This window comes from Bufo gargarizans, chromosome 7, assembly GCF_014858855.1.
Source record: "Bufo gargarizans isolate SCDJY-AF-19 chromosome 7, ASM1485885v1, whole genome shotgun sequence".
Lineage (NCBI taxonomy): Eukaryota > Metazoa > Chordata > Amphibia > Anura > Bufonidae > Bufo > Bufo gargarizans.
The window spans coordinates 170,871,617-170,885,838 of NC_058086.1; the positions used below are offsets into that span (position 1 = coordinate 170,871,617).

The window sequence follows — 14,222 nt, forward strand, 5'->3', positions numbered from 1 at the left end:
CACTATAGCTGCTTTATTACTATGGAGCAGAGCTTATTGGTGTGCTTTGGCCCCCAGGGGATTATTTAGCTTGGGGCCACAGTAATGTCAGCCCTCTAGGTTTATATATTACAGCGACTGAGGTTGCAGTATTCAGTGCGGAGAGCAGTAGCTGCAGGGAATGTTTCATAATCTTTGGTTTTGTTGGTTGGGTAACGACCTCGCATAAAAGCAGCTGCTGAAACCAAATAGACTCCGATGAGCGGAGGAGCAAGAACCTGGAGCATTGCTGGAGGGAGACCGGCCGGGTGAGAGCAGCGAACTGCAAATACAGGGGCCAATATGGGGGGAGGGGGGGGGGGGATTGTGGAGAGTACATTGAGGATGTATATCTGAGTACAGATAATGTAGTAGATGTCACCTGCAGTCCTATGTAACACCACAGATAACACAGTGATACCTCTCTGAGTACAGATAATGTAGTAGATGTCACCTGCAGTCCTATGTAACACCACAGATAGCACAGTGATAACTCTCTGAGTACAGATAATGTAGTAGATGTCTCCTGCAGTCCTATGTAACACCACAGATAACACAGTGATAACTCTCTGAGTACAGATAATGTAGTAGATGTCACCTGCAGTCCTATGTAACACCACAGATAACACAGTGATAACTCTCTGAGCACAGATAATGTAGTAGATGTCACCTGCAGTCCTATGTAACACCACAGATAATACAGTGATAACTTTCTGAGTACAGATAATGTAGTAGATGTCACCTGCAGTCCTATGTAACACCACAGATAGCACAGTGATAACTCTCTGAGTACAGATAATGTAGTAGATGTCTCCTGCAGTCCTATGTAACACCACAGATAACACAGTGATAACTCTCTGAGTACAGATAATGTAGTAGATGTCACCTGCAGTCCTATGTAACACCACAGATAACACAGTGATAACTCTCTGAGCACAGATAATGTAGTAGATGTCACCTGCAGTCCTATGTAACACCACAGATAATACAGTGATAACTTTCTGAGTACAGATAATGTAGTAGATGTCACCTGCAGTCCTACGTAACACCACAGACAACACAATGATCTTTCTGAGTACAGATAATGTAGTAGGTGTCACCTGCAGTCCTATGTAACATACTTAGTATATCTTGTATATGTGTCCAGTGTGTAATGCCTGGTTTGTACCTTTCTTGCTATGTTGATATTCTTTCACCTTGTGTGTATTTGTATTGTTTGGAGGTTGGGGGTGGGGGTATTGATATCACCCTCATCATCTGTCATGTCCTCGCTCTGTAGCACCAGCGGTGTTCGCTGCTGGACTTTGGAACCGTGGACACGTTCTTTTTAGTGAATTTTTTGCCTCGTTTTACAGCTTTATAAACCAAGAACAGAATAAAGCTCATTGCTGCCCTCGGGACACGGGTGAGGGCGCAGGCCTGTCCCCAATCACTGCCCCCCGCGGACCCTCCATGTCTCCCAGTAAACCAACCCTTCTCCCACATTTTCAACATTAAAAAAAATACCAGCCCTAAAGTGTCCGTTTTGAGGTTTTGGGACAGTGTATCTCTGCGCAGGCCGGAGCCTCGCAACATGTTAGCAAATATGTAACAAACATTTACATATAGTGCAGACTGAACACGCCTCACAGCTGAGGTTTTGTTACAGGAAAGCAGAGAGATATGCACTGTTGATGTGTTTACCTCACAGAGACTGTAGACAATTGTAACAAACCCTCAGCTGTGAGAAGTATTAGGTGTGTATAAGGCCTCATGCACATGACCATGTCAGTATTTTAGTCTGCATCTGCAAAATACGGAAACCTTGTATGTGCGCTCCGTATTTTTCTCACTCCTATCACAGGCAACAATAAGACATTTTGTATAATTTGCGGTGCGGACAGCAGATGGATTATGGATGGTGTGAATGAGGCCTAAGAGTAGGTTCACGTTTCCAGCACAAAGTCCGGCAGTCTGTTGCCAGATACCGCCAAGCATTGCCGGATCTGATGGGGGATCTGGCAGCTTACTGTACGCAGCGGAAAGCCGCTGGATCCCATTATAGTCAGCGGGGATCCGGTCATGCTGGATACAGTAAAGCCCAGCAATCTGCTCCTCGCCAGAACAGATGTGAACGAAGGCTAAGTCAGGTTATTGACACTTGTTGCAGCGGACGGTCGGGGGAGCGATTGCTGTTTTCAGGCATTTCTTGGTTTCTCCAGCAGTGATCTTCGCTGAGGTTTCAGGTGCCTCGCTCCTCATCCTTCCTCCCCGTGCAGAGTCGTCTATAACTGGGGCTGTATGTGAATATCCGTGCCTTGTGGTTGCAGGGTGTTAAAATATTTGCATCCTGTGGCTGTGAAGTGGCTCCATCATCCTGCTCACTGAGGGCATAAAGGCTGTCACCTACACCCCCATCATCCGGGACGGCCCCAGCCTCCGAGGCTTCGTCTATCTGATTCTCACCCACATTTTCCAGACAACAACCTGGAAATATCAGCCACATAGGCTGACAACTGCTCTCACAGTGCTCACTGGTTGTCAGCCTTCCACAGACCCAGAACAATGTTCACATTTCCACCGATATGCAGCTGATAATATTGCAGTATCGGTCACATACAATGTAAATGTCTCTGCACTCTATGAGCAGAATAGCGAGTGCAGCTCTGCAGTATAATACAGGATGTAACTCAGGATCAGTACAGGATAAGTAATGTATGTACACAGTGACTGCACCAGCAGAATAGTGAGTGCAGCTCTGGAGTATAATACAGGATGTAACTCAGGATCAGTACAGGATCAGTAATGTATGTACACAGTGACTGCACCAGCAGAATAGTGAGTGCAGCTCTGGAGTATAATACAGGATGTAACTGAGGATCAGTACAGGATAAGTAATGTATGTACACAGTGACTGCACCAGCAGAATAGTGAGTGCAGCTCTGGAGTATAATACAGGATGTAACTGAGGATCAGTACAGGATAAGTAATGTATGTACACAGTGACTGCACCAGCAGAATAGTGAGTGCAGCTCTGGAGTATAATACAGGATGTAACTCAGGATCAGTGCAGGATAAGTAGTGTATGTACACAGTGACTGCACCAGCAGAATAGTGAGTGCAGCTCTGGAGTATAATACAGGATAAGTAATGTATGTACACAGTGATTGCACCAGCAGAATAGTGAGTGCAGCTCTGGAGTATAATACAGGATGTAACTCGGGATCAGTATAGGATAAGTAATGTATGTACACAGTGACTGCACCAGCAGAATAGTGAGTGCAGCTCTGGAGTATAATACAGAATGTAACTCAGGATCAGTACAGGATAAGTAATGTATGTACACAGTGACTGCACCAGCAGAATAGTGAGTGCAGCTCTGGAGTATAATACAGGATGTAACTCGGGATCAGTATAGGATAAGTAATGTATGTACACAGTGACTGCACCAGCAGAATATTGAGTGCAGCTCTGGAGTATAATACAGGATGTAACTCGGGATCAGTATAGGATAAGTAATGTATGTACACAGTGACTGCACCAGCAGAATATTGAGTGCAGCTCTGGAGTATAATACAGGATGTAACTCGGGATCAGTATAGGATAAGTAATGTATGTACACAGTGACTGCACCAGCAGAATAGTGAGTGCAGCTCTGGAGTATAATACAGAATGTAACTCAGGATCAGTACAGGATAAGTAATGTATGTACACAGTGACTGCACCAGCAGAATAGTGAGTGCAGCTCTGGAGTATAATACAGGATGTAACTCGGGATCAGTATAGGATAAGTAATGTATGTACACAGTTACTCCACCAGCAGAATAGTGAGTGCAGCTCTGGAGTATAGTACAGGGTGTAACTCAGGATCAGTGCAGGATGAGTAATGTATGTACACAGTGACTCCAGCAGCAGAATAGTGAGTGCAGCTCTTGGGTATAATACAGGATGTAACTCAAAATCAGTACAGGATAAGTAATGTATGTACACTGACTGCACCAGCAGAATAGTGAATGCAGCTCTGGAGGATAATACAGGATGTAACTCGGGATCAGTACAGAATAAGTAATGTATGTACACAGTGACTGCACCAGCAGAATAGTGAGTGCAGCTCTGGAGTATAATACAGGATGTAACTCAGGAGCAGTACAGGGTAAGTAATGTATGTACACAGTGACTGCACCAACAGAATACTGAGTGCAGCTCTGGAATATAATACAGGATGTAACTCAGGATAAGTACAGGATAAGTAATGTATGTACGCAGTGACTGCACCAGCAGAATAGTGAGTGCAGCTCTGGAGTATAATACAGGATGTAACTCAGGGTCAGTACAGGATAAGTAATCTATGTACACAGTGACTGCACCAGCAGAATAGTGAGTGCAGCTCTGGAGTATAATACAGGATAAGTAATGTATGTACACAGTGACTGCACCAACAGAATAGTGAGTGCAGCTCTGGAATATAATACAGGATGTAACTCAGGATAAGTACAGGATAAGTAATGTATGTACGCAGTGACTGCACCAGCAGAATAGTGAGTGCAGCTCTGGAGTATAATACAGGATGTAACTCAGGATCAGTACAGGATAAGTAATGTATGTACAGTGACTCCACCAGCAGAATAGTGAGTGCAGCTCTGGAGTATAATACAGGATGTAACTCAGGATCAGTACAGGATAAGTAATGTATGTACACAGTGACTGCACCAGCAGAATAGTGAGTGCAGCTCTGGAGTATAATACAGGATGTAACTCAGGATCAGTACAGGATAAGTAATGTATGTACACAGTGACTGCATCAGCAGAATAGTGAGTGCAGCTCTGGAATATAATACAGGATGTAACTCAGGATCAGTACAGGATAAGTAATGTATGTACACAGTGACTGCACCAGCTGAATAGTGAGTGCAGCTCTGGAGTATAATACAGGATGTAACTCAGGATCAGTACAGGATAAGTAATGTATGTACACAGTGACTGCATCAGCAGAATAGTGAGTGCAGCTCTGGAATATAATACAGGATGTAACTCAGGATCAGTACAGGATAAGTAATGTATGTACACAGTGACTGCACCAGCAGAATAGTGAGTGCAGCTCTGGAGTATAATACAGGATGTAACTCAGGGTTAGTACAGGATAAGTAATGTATGTACACAGTGACTGCACCAGCAGAATAGTGAGTGCAGCTCTGGAGTATAATACAGGATGTAACTTAGGATCAGTACAGGATAAGTAATGTATGTACACAGTGACTCCACCAGCAGAATAGTGAGTGCAGCTCTGGAGTATAATACAGGATGTAACTCAGGATCAGTACAGGATAAGTAATGTATGTACACAGTGACTCCACCAGCAGAATAGTGAGTGCAGCTCTGGAGTATAATACAGGATGTAACTCAGGATCAGTACAGGATAAGTAATGTATGTACACAGTGACTGCACCAGCAGAATAGTGAGTGCAGCTCTGGAGTATAATACAGGATGTAACTCAGGATCAGTACAGGATAAGTAATGTATGTACACAGTGACTGCATCAGCAGAATAGTGAGTGCAGCTCTGGAATATAATACAGGATGTAACTCAGGATAAGTAATGTATGTACACAGTGACTGCACCAGCTGAATAGTGAGTGCAGCTCTGGAGTATAATACAGGATGTAACTCAGGATCAGTACAGGATAAGTAATGTATGTACACAGTGACTGCATCAGCAGAATAGTGAGTGCAGCTCTGGAATATAATACAGGATGTAACTCAGGATCAGTACAGGATAAGTAATGTATGTACACAGTGACTGCACCAGCAGAATAGTGAGTGCAGCTCTGGAGTATAATACAGGATGTAACTCAGGGTTAGTACAGGATAAGTAATGTATGTACACAGTGACTGCACCAGCAGAATAGTGAGTGCAGCTCTGGAGTATAATACAGGATGTAACTTAGGATCAGTACAGGATAAGTAATGTATGTACACAGTGACTGCACCAGCAGAATAGTGAGTGCAGCTCTGGAGTATAATACAGGATGTAACTCAGGATCAGTACAGGATAAGTAATGTATGTACACAGTGACTCCACCAGCAGAATAGTGAGTGCAGCTCTGGAGTATAATACAGGATGTAACTCAGGATCAGTACAGGATAAGTAATGTATGTACACAGTGACTGCACCAGCAGAATAGTGAGTGCAGCTCTAGAGTATAATACAGGATGTAACTCAGGATCAGTACAGGATAAGCAATGTATGTACACAGTGACTCCACCAGCAGAATAGTGAGTGCAGCTCTGGAGTATAATACAGGATGTAACTCAGGATCAGTACAGGATAAGTAATGTATGTACACAGTGACTGCACCAGCAGAATAGTGAGTGCAGCTCTGGAGTATAATACAGGATATAACTCAGGGACAGTACAGGTTAAGTAATGTATGTCACATGCTTGTAGGGGCCAATCACCAAGGTAACCTAGTTGTTTACCAATGTGCTGGGTTTGTACAGTAGGTCGGTGATGAGAGAATAGAGGAGAATTAATATGGAGAAGTTTATTCCAAGATTTAGAGGTTATGGTAAAGGTGATGAACTCCAACACAGGAAGGGGAGTCGACATCAGGTCAAGACATCTCAAGACCAGGGGCAGCACGGTGGCTCAGTGGTTAGTGGTGGCTCAGTGGTTAGCACTGGTGCCCTGCAGTGCTGGAGTTTGTATGTTCTCCCCGTGTTTCCTCCGGGTTCTCCGGTTTCCTCCCACACTCCAAAGACAGACTGATAGGAACTTAGATTGGGAGCCCTATTGGGGACAGTGTGATGCTAATGTCTGAACAGCGCTGCAGAATATGTCACAGCCAGGGGCGTTGCTAGGGTCTCAAAAGATCCGGGGCCCAAGCACCAATGCATATGCCCCAATTCTCTAAGTTGAACAACCGACCCAAACCCCCGCAAACACTAGCACTGAAGACATTTTCCTGTACTCGCTATGTAGCAGCACGTACCTGTCACATCCATGGCCTCCAGGTGACATCTCCCTCATGTAGATTTTCTCTGTCATCATCTTCTCTCAGCCGCCTCGTCTCTGCAGAGTGTGACACACAGACATCTTAGCTTCCTCACTTTTCTGTACCCTAAATACTTTCCTGAAGAAAAATGAGTGCCCCCATAGTAATAGTACTCCTCATAGTCCCACCAATAGTATTTCCCTGCTAGAATGCCCCCATTAGTAATACTGCCCCCTACAGTGCCCCCAACAGTGATAATGCTCCACAACAGTGCCTCCATTAGTAGAAGATCCCTTCAGTATTAATAATACCCTCACAGAGCCCCCAGTAGTAATAAGGCCCCCTATTGTTCCTCCAGTGGTAATAAAGCTCTCTACAGACCCCCCCCCCCAGTAATAATAAGGCCCCCATAGTGCTCTTAGTAGAAATAATGCGGATCTATAAATCCCTCCTATAGAGCCCCCAGTAGTAATAAGAACACCAATAATGTCTCCTGGATTTAAAATGCCCCCACAGTGTCCCCAGTATTTATACTGCATCCTGCAGTGCCCCCTGTATTTATACTGCCCCCTACTGTTAGGCCTTATGCACACGACCGTTTTTTTTGCAGTCCGCAAAAACGGGTTCCGTAGTTCCGTGATCCGTGTCCGTTTTTCCTTCCGTGGGTCTTCCTTGATTTTTGGAGGATCCACGGACATGAAGGAAAGAAAGTCGTTTTGGTGTCCGCCTGGCCGTGCAGAGTCAAACGGATCCGTCCTGACTTACAATGCAAGTCAATGGGGACGGATCCGTTTGACGTTGACACAATATGCTGCAATTGCAAACGGATCCGTCCCCATTGACTTTCAATGTAAAGTCAGGAGTCCCTATTAGGCCTCATGCACACGACCGGTGTGTGCATCCGTGGCCGTTTTCCGTTATTTTTTTCGCGGACCCATTGACTTTCAATGGGTCCGTGGAAAAATCGGAAAATGCACAGTTTCGCAGCCGCATCCGTGATCCGTGTTTCCTGTCCGTCAAAAAAATATGACCTGTCCTATTTTTTTGACGGATAACGGTTCACGGACCCATTCAAGTCAATGGGTCCTTGAAAGAACACGGATGCACACAAGATTGGCATCCGCGTCCGTCATCCGTGGCCGTAGGTTACTTTCACACAGACGGATCCGCAGATCCGTCTGCGTAAAAGCTTTTTCAGAGCTGAGTTTTCACTTTGTGAAAACTCAGACCTGACAGTATATTCTAACACAGAGGCGTTCCCATGGTGATGGGGACGCTTCTAGTTAGAATATCCTACAAACTGTGTACATGACTGCCCCCTGCTGCCTGGCAGCACCCGATCTCTTACAGGGGGCTGTGATCCGTACAATTAACCCCTCAGGTGCTGCACCTGAGGGGTTAATTGTGTGTATCATAGCCCCCTGTAAGAGATCATGGGCTGCCAGGCAGGAGGGGGCACACCCTCCTCCCTCCCCAGTTTAAAATTCATTGGTGGCCAGTGCGGCCCCCCCTCCCTCCCCTGTAGTTAACACATTGGTGGCCAGTGCGGCCGGCCCCCCCTCCCTCCCCTATAGTTAACTCATTAGTGGCTCCCCCCTCCCTCCCCCTTCTAATTAAAATCTCCCCCCTATCATTGGTGGCAGCGGAGAGTACCGATCGGAGTCCCAGTTTAATCGCTGGGGCGCCGATCGGTAACCATGGCAAACAGGACGCTACTGCAGTCCTGGTTGCCATGGTTACTTAGCAATTTTTAGAAGCATTATACTTACCTGCGAGCTGCGATGTCTGACCGGCCGGGAGCTCCTCCTACTGGTAAGTGACAGATCATTAGGCAATGCGCCGCACAGACCTTTCACTTACCAGTAGGAGGAGCTCCCGGCCGGACACAGACAGTGCAGCTCACAGGTAAGTATGATGCTTCTAATATTGCTAAGTAACCATGGCAACCAGGACTGCAGTAGCACCCTGGTTGCCATTGTTACCGATCGGAGACCCAGCGATTAAACTGGGACTCCGATCGGAACTCTCTTCTGCCACCAATGATCGAGGGGGGGGGGGGAGAGGGGAGGCCGCACTGGCCACCAATGATATTAATACAATAGAGGGAGGGAGGGGGGGCCGCACGCTGTGCCACCAATGATAATACAATAGAGGGAGGGGGGGCCGGGGGGGTCTGCGTACTTGCCACCAATGATAATACAATAGAGGGAGGGAGGGGGGCCGCACTGACCACCAATGATATTAAAACTGGGGAGGGAGGGGGGTCTGACCCCTGCTGCCTGGCAGCACATGATCTCTTACAGGGGGCTATGATACGCACAATTAACCCCTTCAGGTGCGGCACCTGAGGGGTTAATTGTACGGATCACAGCCCCCTGTAAGAGATCGGGTGCTGCCAGGCAGCAGGGGGCAGTCATGTACACAGTTTGTTGTATATTCTAACTAGAAGCGTCCCCATCACCATGGGAACGCCTCTGTGTTAGAATATACTGTCAGATCTGAGTTTTCACAAAGTGAAAACTCAGCTCTGAAAAAGCTTTTATGCAGACGGATCTTCGGATCTGTCTGTATGAAAGTAACCTACGGCCACGGATCACGGACGCGGATGCCAATCTTGTGTGCATCCGTGTTTTTTCACGGACCCATTGACTTGAATGGGTCCGTGAACCGTTGTCCGTCAAAAAAATAAGACAGGTCCTATTTTTTTGACGGACAGGATACACGGATCACGGAGGCGGATGACAAACGGTGCATTTTCCGAGTTTTCAACGGACCCATTGAAAGTCAATGGGTCCGCAGAAAATCACGGAAAACGGAACAACGGCCACGGGTGCACATAACGGTCGTGTACATGAGGCCTTATAATGCCCCCTGCAGTGCCCCTTGTAGTTTTATTCCTCCTTTTAGTGTCCTCAGAAATTATAATTACTCTGCCCCTCCGCCATACAGTCCCATGTAAATAACACTATTTCCCTACCCCGCCATAGAATCCCATATAAAATACCATCACACCATCTATCCAGCCCCTCCAAAATACAGTCCCATGTAAATAACATCACACCATCTCTCCTGCCTCTTTCACCATACAGTCCCATGTAAATAACATCACTTCCTCCCCAGCTGCCTTCAACATACAGTCCCATGTAAATAACATCACCTCCTCAATATTCAGTCCCATGTAAATAACATCACCCCCTTCCCAGCCGCCTTCAACATACAGTCCCATGTAAATAACATCACCTCCTCAATATTCAGTCCCATATAAATAAAATCACCCCCTCCCCAGCCACCTCCAACATGCAGTCCCATGTAAATAACATTATCCCTTAACATTCAATCCCATGTAAATAATATAACTCCCTCCCATAGCTGCCTTTAACATACAGTCCCATGTAAATAACATCACCCTACTCCAGCCACGTCTAAATTGCCAATCCCATGTATTATTAACATCACTCCACCTTACTGTCCCATGTAAATAACTTCCCTCCCTTCAGCCCTAACAAACAGTCCCAGTTAAATAACTACAACTCCCAACATTGCTCTGCCTCTCACACTGAGTAATCTTCACTTACCTCTCCTCATGGAGCAGACCTCACCTCAGCCTCTTCCCAGGACTTCTCTTTCCTGCTGAGCCATTGTTCTGCCAGATTCCTATACCTTGGTAGAACGCTATACCAGAAGTGACGCGACCGCACCGGATGTGACGCAGCCGCACAGGAATCAGCTGGAGGAGGGTGTGTGCGGCACTGCGCAAGCGCACATCCACTGGATCAGCAAAAAATCATTGCAGCGCCATGGGAGAAGGTCCTTATGCGCATGCGCAAAACTGTACACTGCGCATGCGCACTTAGGGGTAGGTAGATTTTCCAGCGCAAAATGTTCCATCAGATCTCCCTACCCCTGAGCGCACACAAATCATCAGGAGCAGTTCATCCTTACCGCAGAGCTGAGCGCAGAATATCGAGGTCACCACATAGCAGAGTCTTCAGCACCGATCCCATCACTGCGCGCTGACCCTGGGAGCGCCTTTCTTTGTTTGGCCCAATTTGCAGTTTTAGAGGTTGGAAACCCCCTGTACCGGAATTCCTGGGTGCGGACAGTATACGGAGCCGTCAGCTCTCTGCACTTTGTGTCATTATTGGCAGAAGGACCAGATTTAGAGTCCTATTAGAAAGCTTCATGTTCGCGTACACGGAGGGGGGAGTGTCCGGGACAGGATTTTCGGAGCAGCTGTTGATTCCAGGTCTCCAGATGGACAACAAAAACATTTAAACAATAATGATTTGTCCATATGGAGGAGCCCCGACCTCAGCACCACCATGAAAGTGAAAGCATTTCCTAATAGTGACCAGTAGAAGCCGACTTGGCAGGGTTAGATGCAGAGGTAAGTAAATGGTACTGATGGTCTTCAGTCATATTACTGTATATTTGCCTTTTACTCCAGTTACATCTAGAGCTGCATTCACAAGTCTTACCACAGGTTGAGGGAGGTCAAGAGACACGTAAAAACTCTTAGCGTATATGATTGAAAGTAATGAAGAATAAAACTACCGCTTGTTGTTTTTTTGCAAAGTTGTTGATACAGCTTTGGCTGTGACTAGATTATAAGACAGGACGTTTCTCAGCATCAATGAAGAGTTACTTAACATTTTATGCCGATATATTCTATAATATGCTGAGCTTTGGTCTTGTAGGTACTAGCTGGGCGCTTTGAGGTGGGGTGACCCCAATAAGTGGGAGAAAAACGCTGGGATACGACATCGAAACGTTGCCAGCGTTATACAGTATGTCCAAAAACCACAGGAGACTGGATGACCAGTTCACATTCTATAACTATAATTTGTGCAGTAATTTGTGCAGTATGGCAGAGTTATGTGCCATTACATGCATATGGATGTTATATGGCATTAATATGGAGGTTAGAAAGGTATGGCAGGATTATTTGGACATTGTACTACTGTATGAAGTGGTAATATACATGCATATGGCATTATTATATAGACACTGTACAACAATGTCATGTGGATGTTCTATGGCAATATTTAGACAGTATGTGACTATATGGTATTGGCATTTGGCATTGTACTGTAGTATAATTAGACACATAGTGTGTGCAGTGACCCCCCCTACTGATGGCTGTATAATCTGTATGTAGTGAGCTACCCCTAGTGGTGGCTCTATAATCTGTATGTAGTGAGCTCCCTCTAGTGGTGGCTGTATAATCTGTATGTAGTGAGCTCCCTCTAGTGGTGGCTCTATAATCTGTATGTAGTGAGCTCCCTCTAGTGGTGGCTGTATAATCTGTATGTAGTGAGCTCCCTCTAGTGGTGGCTATATAATCTGTATGTAGTGAGCTCCCTCTAGTGGTGGCTGTATAATCTGTACGTAGTGAGCTCCCACAAGTGATAGCTGTATAATCTGTATGTAGTGAGCTCCCTCTAGTGATGGCTGTATAATCTGTATGTAGTGAGCTGCCTCTAGTGGTGGCTGTATAATCTGTATGTAGTGAGCTCCCTCTAGTGGTGGCTGTATACTCTGTATGTAGTGAGCTCCCTCTAGTGGTGGCTGTGTAATCTGTATGTAATGAGTTCCCTCTAGTGGTGGCTGTATAATCTGTATGTAATGAGCTCCCTCTAGTGGTGGCTGTATAATCTGTATGTAGTGAGCTCCCTCTAGTGGTGGCTGTATAATCTGTATGTAGTGAGCTCCCTCTAGTGGTGGCTGTATAATCTGTATGTAGTGAGCTCCCTCTAGTGGTGGCTGTATAATCTGTATGTAATGAGTTCCCTCTAGTGGTGGCTGTATAATCTGTATGTAATGAGCTCCCTCTAGTGGTGGCTGTATAATCTGTATGTAGTGAGCTCCCTCTAGTGGTGGCTGTATAATCTGTATGTAGTGAGCTCCCTCTAGTGGTGACTGTATAATCTGTATGTAGTGAGCTGCCTCTAGTGGTGGCTGTATAACCTGTACGTAGTGAGCTCCCACTAGTGGTGGCTGTATAATCTGTATGTAGTGAGCTCCCTCTAGTGGTGGCTGTATAACCTGTATGTAGTGAGCTCCCTCTAGTGGTGGCTGTATAATCTGTATGTAGTGAGCTCCCTCTAGTGGTGGCTGTATAATCAGGTGATTTTCCTATTTCATGACGTAAAGTCATGATTTTATTAAAGACACGGAGGCGAGTATTGCTATTCTCCTTCTTTACTCTGACCAATAGCAGCAAAGAACAAACAAAAATATTGAAACATGTCATCAGCCCCTCCCCATAGTCTCTCTATAACAGGCCACACCGCCTGCAAAACCTCCTCTTTCTTTGTAAAACCAAACCGAACAGTCCAACCGAACCGCCAACCAGGAACCGGAACAGCCTGGGAACAAAAGCGCCATCCATCCGGAAGCGAACAGGAACAACCTCGAAGAACCTCCTGAAGCTGTCCACGTCACATGACCGGCTGGAACCAAACTGCCGACCCTCCGAACCAGGACGTAGACCAAAGGACATCACGGAACTGATCGATCTCAACCTGCAAAAAAAAAAGGCGAAAACAGAGCCATGATAGAAGCAAATTGGTGCATTGTATACACAAACAATTGGTTGCGACAAACCTACTCAGGAAAAAACTCATAGAGTTAAAGCAATATGCAAATGACACACAATCAAAATCATTCCAATCTCAACACTCACATAGGGAGGGAAAACGTAGGGTGGGCAATACTCGCCTCCGTGTCTTTAATAAAATCATGACTTTACGTCATGAAATAGGAAAATCACCTGATTTTATTACAAGACCCGGAGGCTCCTATTGCAAGTTCAAAGTTAAGATAAATTCCCAATAATTGACGAAAAAACGTGAGGACCTGGACGGAAGTAAAATTCCCTGAACGTGGAGACTCCGGACCAGTCCGCCAGTTTCAAAATGTCCTCCAGTCTGGCGCCAGAAACCGCCAAAGAGGTAGCAGACGCCCCCCTAGCAGAATGCGCCGAAAAAACAGAAGTATCTACGCCCGCAAGCTCCATGATCCACTTCATCCACCTAGCCAGCGTGGGAGTGGTCACTGGGGCAAAAGGACGAATGGTCGAAAGGAAAAGATGCGGGAACTCACGTGACCGATGCGGAGAAGTGCGAGCCTCATACTCCCTGAGGCAGGCCACTGGGCAAAGTGAAGGTGAAGCCGGGAAAGCAGGATAAGCCACCGAACGGATGTGGGTCTTAGTCCTCCTAGAGATGTCAA

The 14,222-nt window shown here is 46.0% G+C and overlaps 1 protein-coding gene across 1 annotated transcript in view; it reads left to right on the plus strand.

Moving 5' to 3' along the window:
* Positions 1-255: 255 nt before the first annotated feature.
* Positions 256-14,222, plus strand: part of IL5RA (interleukin 5 receptor subunit alpha) — a 74,363-nt gene continuing 60,396 nt past the window's right edge. Inside the window, exon 1 of the mRNA XM_044301020.1 lies at positions 256-287. The gene's annotated coding sequence lies outside the window, so the exon portion shown is untranslated. The remainder of the gene's footprint in view (positions 288-14,222) is intronic.